The sequence below is a fragment of the Octopus sinensis genome, linkage group LG4 (assembly GCF_006345805.1).
Source record: "Octopus sinensis linkage group LG4, ASM634580v1, whole genome shotgun sequence".
In the NCBI taxonomy this organism is placed as follows: Eukaryota; Metazoa; Mollusca; class Cephalopoda; order Octopoda; family Octopodidae; genus Octopus; species Octopus sinensis.
The window spans coordinates 45,922,833-45,933,914 of NC_043000.1; the positions used below are offsets into that span (position 1 = coordinate 45,922,833).

Here is an 11,082-nt window from a genome sequence, read left to right on the forward strand (position 1 = left end):
ATCCCATCACTTTCCCCAAATGACAGTTAGGGGACGAATTTTTGATGCACAATACTGCATTCCTGGGAGTGGCATTCATGGTAGGTCTTCCAGATTGCTCACCATCTTTGAGGGACGTTTTCTACTTTCAAAGCATGCTTGTCACTCGAAATATTGCATATGATACATTGTCTTGTCGCTGTAAGTTTGTGATGGTGCAGAATCTTGCTGAAAGACATAAGGCCTTCTGCTGCATACACTGTTGATCTAAGGCTTAACAACTTTATCCAGAACCTCTTTATATGCAACAGGATTCACCCTAAGGCCACGTGGAAAATAGTGAGGGGTCATCATATTTTCTTCGTTGCTAACAACCCCTAAACTGTGACACTTGCAAAATATTTTGTGAGCATTACCGTTGGAACCTCAGAAGGGTCTGCACATAGCCATCTCTAATTTCTTCTGTTAGTTTTCTGGTCCTGGTCAAAGTTTTCCTCATCTCAGAAAAACCAAATCACATCATCTTCTGATGGATTTTTGAATATGTCCAGAAGTCTTTGGAATCTGATTAAATGGTTTTCTTTTTGTTTTTTTCTGTCATGAATTGGCCTCTCCTCATCATATAAGATTTATATCTGACGTCTTCATGCACAACATTTCTGATTGTTTTTTTTTCTGACACACAATATATTTTTTTGCAATCGACCTCATTCATTTTCCTGGATTGTCTTCAATGTTTTGCATAACTTTCAGAATAAATTCAGATATCCTGATAGAATCAGAGCATTTGGAATGTTTTTAACATTACAGATAATATGCTTCCATCTTCATTCTCTAACTCATGCCAAATCTTGTGAACAAAAGATCTTGCAAATTTCTGAAAACAAGAAATTTCTAAATCACTATGCTTAACTTTCAAAGTCACAATCACAGCATACGTTTTCATTTCATTAGCATGCATAGGACCAGTCATTCTTGTTTCTGAAACAGAAGTTTAATAAAAAAAAAAATAGTCTAATAGAATAATGACTAAAAGTGCATGTGTCCTCAAATACCATCCACACCCTGTACATATATATATATATATATACCACATAACCAATCAGACTATCTGATGTTGTTTCACATCGCTAATCACAATGTGATTTGCATCGTTTTAGCCTTCAAATGATGGAACCCCATTGGCTAGGGGAGCAGACAAATATTCCGCTCTGATCAAAAGGGGGCTGAAGTAACATAAAATTAAGTGTTTTGCTCAAGAGTATATGCCATCTAATCTGGGAATCAAACCCACAATCTAGCAATTGTGAGTGCAACAGCCTAACCATTAAGCCATACCTCTTCACACATAAGTATGTGTGTTTGTGTGTACATATACTTTTATTGATAGATATATTTACTCTTTTTCTACATCTGGGTATACTCGTCAGTATACAATCTTAGACTTATTCCATTTATGGGAGGAGCCACTGGATTTCATCCCTCATGTATATGCTTGCTCATTGGTAATGCTTTCCTATATATATATATATATATATATATATATATATCATATGTGCTTAAATGTATTTGTCTTCCCAAATGAAATGCATTTCATGTCTGAGGCTCTGATGAAGCTGCAAGGTGTTACTCAGGCACTCAACTATGAGTTCGCTACATCTTATGGTGGAAACAGTTGTAAGCCAATGAAGTTTGTAAGATAATCATTTATTATTTTGTCATCTCTTTTTCATAACACACACACACACACACACACACACATATATGTATTTATATAAACTCACCTCTCTTTCTCACTCACTTTCTATCTCTCACCTACTCTCCCTCTCCCTCTTGCACACACACAAGCATACACACATGCATATGCAATATTGAGTCCTTTAGGTCTCAGTCCAATAAAAAAAAAATTGAAGCACATGTGTAGGACATCTCAAGAAGTTTTCAACAGCTACTTGAAAAAATTTGAGTAGAGATGGCACGGTGACACAGACAAGTATCTTGGTGGAGGTTGAGTGTGCTGTTCTGCAAAATAAAATAATTTCGATTTTTTGTAAATAACAGCAGTCAGTTATTGGTCAAAATGACTTTCACTTTTTAAAAATTTTGCTATTGCAATATTGTCATCGTCTTTTAGAAATTGCTGTTGCTTCAACATTATTTTAACTGATATCATTAGCTGAATAATTACTATTAACCCTTTAGCATTCAGATTACCCTGTCAAATGTAAAGCCTGTTTAATTACATTGTTTTAAATTAATTGTACAGCATCTTGTAACTCTGAGATTTTGATTTTGTCCTTGTTTATTTTTAGAATGACTTTGTAGGGTAGGTGTGAGAGGTCAGAGCTGGCTGGTTTGAGCATAAAACAGTAAGATAATTTTGGCCTGATATGGCCAGTTTAAACACTAAAGGGATAAATAATCTTGTAATGAAGCCTGTATGCTGTTGCTAAACCCTATAACTACAACATATAAACAAAAACAGCAAAAGTTTTAAATGTTCGCATACAATCGTATCTTCTCAATGAGCAATAAAATAAATTCAACACCAGAAATGAATGACAATGCAAAGCATTTAACTGTATGACACATAAATTGGCTGCAGCATGATTTTTCAAACTAAAAATTTACTTTGTGGGTCTCCTAGCTGACACCAGCTGCAACTTGGCAAACTGAAATAGAACATTATAATCAAGGACTACTAAAATTTCTATTACAAACAACAATATCTATCCATTTCTTGTCAGTTTTACCCACTGTTTCTGCTTTTATTACTCCATAAACTGAGCAGTCTCACTAGAGATCATACTTTTGAGGGCAGTATTTTTCTATTCTATCTTACTCTTAATGCTAAACTAGTTTATTTAGTTATAGAACTTTGTACATTTGGCTTTTTATTTGAACTTGGATATATATATAGATAAATATATCTATACATATAAAGCTGAAGTTGTCTGTGTGTGTGTGTGTGTGGCAGGTTTGGTAGCCTTCAACAAACACTATCAAGTTGACCAAAATTGAGAGTATGATTGAAGGCTTGCTCTTCATTCCATAGAAGAAAAAATTCAAATCAGACCATGTTAAGCCCAAAAGTTATTTACATCAAAAAGGTGCCTTTTTTCTATGAAGATCCCTAATTTTTACAATTCTTTGACTTCTGTGTCGCCATTTTTTGGTGTGCTTCAACCAGAAAAAATGTTCACTTAAAGAGAATAACAATCTACATAATGCAAAATTTTTACTTTTCAAAAAAGATTGAAAGTAGGACAAAACTTTGTTAACGCGACATCAAAGTCTGCTGTTTTAAGTGCAACTAAAAAACAAACTTGAACAATGCTGGGCTATACTGCTAGTATATATATATATATTAGGTGGGGGGTCAAAATTTTATATTCTGATTCCACATATTGCTTGGTTTTGTTATGCTTTCAATTTTTTTTGAAAAGTAAAAATTTTGCACGATGTAGATTGTTACTCTCTTTAAGTGAAAATTTTGGTGTGAGAAATAAATTAACAAATTTTAAAAAGTGTGCGATCACTCCTACCCCTCACATATGTGTTCTTCACATGAGAATAAATCTGCTTTGACAGGGTCGTTGCTGTAGGAAATTCTACAGGAAATCCAAATGCTGTATTATGGCTTTAACTTATAGTTGCCATTATATAATTTTATATACTTAAATTATTACAGTTTAAATTTATGTAGGTAATTTCGTAAAATTATGATACAATTTAGCTCTGAAATAATCTGGAAAAAAGAAAAGAAAATCATTTAACAAATGTATACATATTCTAAGAAAAATTCATTTAACACATATTGAAAAGTAGGAATTTGGAGAAGTAGCTACCTACCAATTGTCTAATGTCGCAATGTTTTTGCTATCTTTACTCATCAGATGTTTTAAGCAAGGTTTCTACAGTGAAATATGATCAAATGTTTCATATGCATCAGCAGTTTAGTATATATACGTTAGAGATTATATGATTAATATAGAAAATTAGGGTATTTAATTGTGTGTGTGTGTGTGTATGTAGTGGGGGGTATGCAAGGGGTACAGGGGTCACATAACCCTAATTTTCATATATTTTATGCAAAATACTATTTGAAACTCTGTACATACTGTGGAATTAAGGTTCCTTAAAAATGATTGCGTTTCAACCCCACTTAACACACACACACACATATATATATATATATATATATATATATACATACCTTTATATATACATACATGTGTGCGTGTGTATGTGTGTATACATGTATGTTTGTGTGTGTGTGTGTATTGCATACTTCACTTAGTATTGATTTGCTTTAGTGTTCCTTTCTTTTGCAGTCACCATTTTTCATTGAGCCAGAACTGCATTGTTATAATAACTGATTCACACTCATGCATACTACTATATGTTATTGTAAAACCAGTAACACCATAAAAAAATTCTTGCTATTGAATTCCACAATAACAGTATCACAAAGATTATGGAAATTATGAAGCAATTTAACAAGAATATTCACGAAAGGGAGGGCAGTAGCAAGTGTAGTATTCTGCTGTCATGAATTGTTTTAAGAGAGAAAACTTCAGAAAATTTTTATGGCTTATTTGGGGTGATACAACTGACAGAGCTGATAAATTTAGGCTGATATAGCTTATTTTGGCCTGTTATTCTGGAAGGTCCTCAATGTGGTGTAAATTTCTCAGGAAAGAACCAACCACAGTAGATTCTCTATTAGTCTCAACAACGAACATTCTATTGTTTAACATAGTGAATTCCTACTTTTGAAATTTGATAATAAGTGGTTGAGTATATCATGGTTATGTGTAATTAATACAGTAATATAGTACTCAGGCTGAATCATCAGCTTCATACTGTATTATAAAAAAGGACTTTGAATTATCGGTACAATCCAAAGAGAAAAGAGAAGAGTCAACCCAAGTTCAGGAGACAGTATTTTATTTATCATATGAATGCAAAGTTGATAGCTTAAATAAATCTTCTAAAACTTATATAAATCATTACTAATCAAGGATTTTATTAAGACACTGTTTTATAAAACATATTTAAATCAACTTAAAAACATAATAACATAAATGTTTGCATCAATGAGGAAGTATCTATATGGTTCTCACCCTGCTAGAAATAGCAAGGAAAATCTCTCTCAAATGACAACTATCAACTTTAGAATTGGTAAGGATACATCATCATCATCCTCATCAGTTAACATCCATTGTCCATGCTGGCATGAGTGGGACTGTGTGATCAGAGTTAGCAAACTGGGTGGCTGAACCAGACTCCAGTCTGATTTGGTATGGGTTCTGTGGCTGGATGCCCTTCGTAACACCAAATACTTTATAGAGTGTTCCAGGTGCTTTTATGTGATACTGCATGGGCACGTTTACATGACACCACACAGGTGCTTTCATGTGGTGCCATGCAGGTGCTTTTATGTGATGCCACATGGAGGCTTTTACATGACACTGTACAGGTACTTTTACATGGCACCACCACGAGTGCTTTCTGCCACCAGAAGGATTAGTCTTAACATTTCTGCTGCAGGGTATGGGTCTTCATGAGTACAGCCAGGCAGCAGGTATCTTGGTCCTTTGCCATCTCCTCTAAAAGGTTTAGCCTCCTTCGGTGCTTCCTCCTATGTCTTCTTGGGCCTCCCACATCTATGTATTCTATCTATTTTGAGAGATCAGCACTTCTTTATGGAGGTATTGGTATCCTTCCTCATCACATGATCAAACCTGTGCAGTTTTCTCTCTTGCACACAGCAAAAAATTCCTCTTAACTTCTCTCTCAGAACACTGGCAACTCTGTTGAACATGTACACTTACATTACACATCCAGCAGAGCATACTAGCCTCATTCTTTTTTTACCTTTGAATGTCCACTGAATTTAGGGCTCACATCTCACTACCATGTAGACTTGATGTCCATATGCATGCATCATACAAACTTCCTTTAATTTTGCTCCATAGAGATTGTCTTAGGTCACAGGGCTCACCTGGGGCTTCAATTACAACAACAACTGCATAGCTTAAAAATGGTAAGGACAATTGGATACCATTACTTTTAGAGAGCCTTAATAAGAGGAGATGATCATATCTAAAATGCTTTCACAATAAATCTGCAGCATGAAAATTGATCAGAAGCTATACAACAGTTCCAATCATAGATGTTCTCTTGAGAAGCAGTCCCATTTCCTCTAAAACATTATTCAATATGAAATGAAGGATGTTAATACTGAGGATCAGAAATGATGAGTTAAGTTGATTTCAGTACATTTGTAAGAAAATGTTTTGATATAATTCTTGCCAAGTAATTCATAAAATTAGTTATAGAATATCTGTGTTAAGTGCAATATATATATATATATATTATATATATGTGTGTGTGTGTGTGTGTGTGTGTGTGTGTGTGTGTGTGTGTATCTATATCTATCTATCTATCTATCTATCTATCTATCTATCTATCTATCTATCTATCTATCTATCTATCTATCTATCTATCTATATATATATATATATATATGTATATATATATATATATATATAATATATATATATATATTCTTTTTGGACTTTTGTACTGCATGATTGCAACCTCAGGACTATCTATGTTTCTATAAAAATAAGACTCCAATAAAATTTGTACTTTTTCTCAATGTGATGATTTGTATTTGTTTTTTTCTTTCTTTTTTTTTTGTCTAACATTAAGAAATTATCCAACAAAACCATGAAATGCAGTAATATAATACTGCAGTTTCTTAGCACTTCTAGAGAAAATCCAATTTTTGTTTCATTTGCAAAAGAGTGAAAATATATTTCAGATAAAATAACATCCAACAAAATGTATTTTATATAAAATAATTTGATATTTGATGTTATGAGCCTAACACTTAGATATATAGAAATGTTTTTACACATGTGTGTGTGTGTGTGTGTGTATGTGTGTATATATATATATATATATATTTATATTTATATATATATGTATATATATATATATATGTGTGTATATATATATATGTATATATATATATATATATATATATATATATATATATATATATATAGAGAGAGAGAGAGAGAGAGAGGAGAGAGAGAGAGGAGAGAGAAAGAGAGTGAGATACATAGATATGTGTATGTATGTATGTATGTATGTATATTAATTGACAAATGTGTGAGCAGGTACAGATACATCACTGAAGCATGTGTGTTGTCAACACACATCCTCTAAAAGAAAAAATTGGTCTCCAAAGATGAAACCCTTCAGTAAGTAGCCTATTCATGTTTACTTCTGCTGGAACATGTTAAGAATAAATATACACACTATTGTTTGATTCTCACTGTTTCGCAGAATCATAATAATTTAATAACAGCTTGCTAATGCTTGGTACATATCAACAAATAATTTATTTACCAAAGTCTACAAATAAGAATGACCTGTTTTTCTTTTTGATTCACTGTTTCTATCAGTGTCTCAGACTGAAGGTGCACAAACATACCAAAACACTGGTGTTCCAGAGTTCACTATATTACTGATGCATGAAGTGTGTGTGTTGTTATCACGATTTGTTAAAAGGGAGAATTTCTCCTATGATAAAATGTAATAACATAAAGGATATTCACATCACAATTACTGAATTACAGGAACATGTTTTGAGCAAATATATGTATGATTTTCATTCTTGTTTTTCTATACTCATAATACTTATACATATATATTTTATGTATATAACATAAGAACTCAGATATAGGTACAAACTGTTACACCCTTCCCGAAAATAGTTTTTTCTCTCTGACTCACCCAAAAATTCTTTCTAATATTTCCAGAATTTGATAATATTGATAAATTGAAACCAGTAATATTTTATTAAACATTCTCTAAAATATATTTCTGTACCTTTTCCAGTTTTATTTACTTCTTTTTTTAAAACTATACTGTAATATATCTATGCATGTATGTATGTATTGTGAAGACACACATCTTAGTAATTTGGCTCATGAGTTCAATTCCAGTAGCACATTGTGTCCTTCAGCAAAATGCTTTATTTCACATTACCAACCACATGGTTCTGGGTTCAGTCCCACTGCATGGCACCTTGGACAAGTATCTTCTACTATAGTCTCGGGCTGACCAAAGCCTTGTGAGTGGATTTGGTAGAAGAAAACTGAAAGAAGCCCGTCGTATGTATATATACATACACACATGCACATATATATATATATATATATATGTGTGTGTGTGTGTGTGTGTGTCTGTGTTTGTCCCCCCAACATCGCTTGACAACCAATGCTGGTGTGTTTACGTCCTTGTAACTTATTGGTTCGGCAAAAGAGACCAATAGAATAAGTACTAGGCTTACAAAGAATAAGTCCCAGGGTCGATTTGCTTGACCAAAAAGGCTGTGCTCCAGCATGGCCGCAGTCAAATGCCTGAAACAAGTAAAAGAGTAAAAGAGTATGTGCTGACTCCAAAAACTGAACATTGACACTCATACATGCAACAATACCTATTGATGTAGTTGAAATTCCAATGAAGAAATCTTGAATCTGGGTTAGAAACCAATACTTTCTCTATTGGCAATAAGTCTTGAAATAAAACTGAATATTGACATACACACATACATACATTTATACACACTTATCCCATCTATATATTCATACAAACATCGCCACAACACACATATATACATTCATATAGCTGCATGTTACGACATCTTGACGTCTTCTATACATATATATATATATATAAATATACAACCAAATACAAAGATTTCAACACTTACAGATTTTACATATATTATAGCGAAGTACATTCATGCTGGAACATAAATAAGCACTTACGTCTTTATGACTGCAACATAATCCAAATGAAGACCATTAATCCAGGGAAATACAGGACCATGTCCAATATTCCTAGATGTTATTATGGTTGAAACTTTGATCTCATTGACCCAGTTCTTCAAAGTTACCACTTTGGAAAGGTTACAGAAAATGTGAGTGTGCATAAACAATAATGTTTATCCATATTCATACACATGTATATTTGTACATATATATATATATATATATACATATATACATATATACATACATGCATATAAATATATATATATATATATATAAATATATATATATATAATATATATATATATACAAATATACAAATATATATATATATTATATATATATATCTATATATATATATATAATATATATATATATATATATATATCTATATATATATATATATATATATTTATGCATGTATGTAAATATGTATGTATGTATGTATGTAAATATGTATGTATGTATGTAGTATGCAATGCAGGTTACTATATATGTAACTGTATTTGTATATATATACATGCATATGTATGTATATATATTTATATGTATGTATATATATGTATATACACATTCATATATAAATATATATATATATATATATATATACATCATACATAAATACATGCATACATACATACATACATACATACAACATACATACATACATACATACATACATACATATAGGTGGATGGTATTTTTGAAATTGTACGCACCAGTTACTTTCACAGAAGCCATGCAGCATATCATTTACAGTGAATTCTTTCACCAGGAACATCAATGATAATTCTTGTGGTTGATATTTTTGAAATGAAGCCATCAAATACCAATACTCTGATACAAATTCTTGTAAAAATATCGGTTTCTTGACTTGGTAAAAAAAGGCAGGAACTTCTTTGTTTTTGAAGTCAACATTGAATTGAGCATAGCTGAACAAGTGACATTAAATATAATATTATCAAGTATAATAAATCTGATATTGCAATAATATTTATTGTGAAAATCCTATTATAAAAATAGGTTTCAAATTTTGGCACATAGCTAGAAATTTCAGGAAGAGAGTAAGTCAATTACATAGACCCCAGTGTTGTGTCAAGTGAAGATGTAGTCGTGGCCAATGCCAGTGCCACCTGACTGGCACCCATACTGGTAGCATGTAATAAGCAACATTCAAATGTGGGTCAATGCTAGTGTTGCTTGACTGGTTCCCTGTGTTGGTGGCATGTAAAAAGCCCCATCCACATGTGGCCGATGCCAGTGCCCCCTGACTGGCTCCCTTGCCAGTGGCACATAAGTAGTGCCATCTGACTAGCATGCTATAAATTCTGCCAGCTCACTGCTGTAAATGCTATTAGAAATCTTCCTTTCTACTATAAACACAAGTGAAGGCACATAGCTCAGTGGTTAGAGTATCAATCTTACGATCGTGAGGTTGTGAATTTGATTCCTGGACCGGGATGTGTGTTGTGTTCTTGAGCAAGACACTTTATTTCACATTGCTTCAGTTCACTTAGCTTTAGAAATGAGTTGCAACGTCACTGGTGCCAAGCTGTATTGGCTTTTGCCTTTCCCTTGGTTAACATCGGTGCCATGGAGAGGGGAACAAGTATGCATAGGCAACTGCTGGTCTTCCATAAGTAACCTTGCCCAGACTTGTGCCTTGGAGATTAACTTTGGAGGTGCAATCCCATGGTCATTCATGACCGAATGAGGTCTCATAAGCACAAGGCCTGAAATTTCAGGGGAGTGGGTAAGTCAATTACATTGACTCCAGAAAGTATGAAAGGTGAAGTTGACCTTGGTGAAATTTGAACTTAGAATGTAAAGACAGATAAATGCCGCTAAGCATTTTGCCTGGCATCCTAATGATTCTGCCAGCACACCACCTTAATGCTATTATAAATAAGAAATATGAATGTATTACTTATGTTTATAACAATTTAAAACCATTAGAATAAATTACATCATCAACCAAAACCATAACTTTTTATGTTAAATCCAAACCTGCATATCTTTGCAAGTGAATATTAAAATGATCTCAAAACAAATTAAAATAAACTCAAATTGAAATAAATTAGACTTGAAGCAAATTAAAATAAACCTGAAGCAATTTAAAATAGCTTGAAATGAAATAGCTTCAAAATAAATTAAAATAATCTTGGAGCAAATGAAATCATTTTTCTAATTAAATAATAGCATCACACCATATCTCTGAGGCCTTATCAAACAAATTACAGGTTATATT

The 11,082-nt window shown here is 32.6% G+C and overlaps 1 long non-coding RNA gene across 1 annotated transcript in view; it reads left to right on the forward strand.

The window, feature by feature from the left end:
* The first annotated feature begins 9,688 nt into the window (after window positions 1-9,688).
* The window catches only part of LOC118763230, a 16,508-nt gene continuing 15,114 nt past the window's right edge, over window positions 9,689-11,082 (forward strand). Inside the window, exon 1 of the long non-coding RNA XR_004998980.1 lies at window positions 9,689-9,698. This is a non-coding gene — a long non-coding RNA (uncharacterized LOC118763230). The remainder of the gene's footprint in view (window positions 9,699-11,082) is intronic.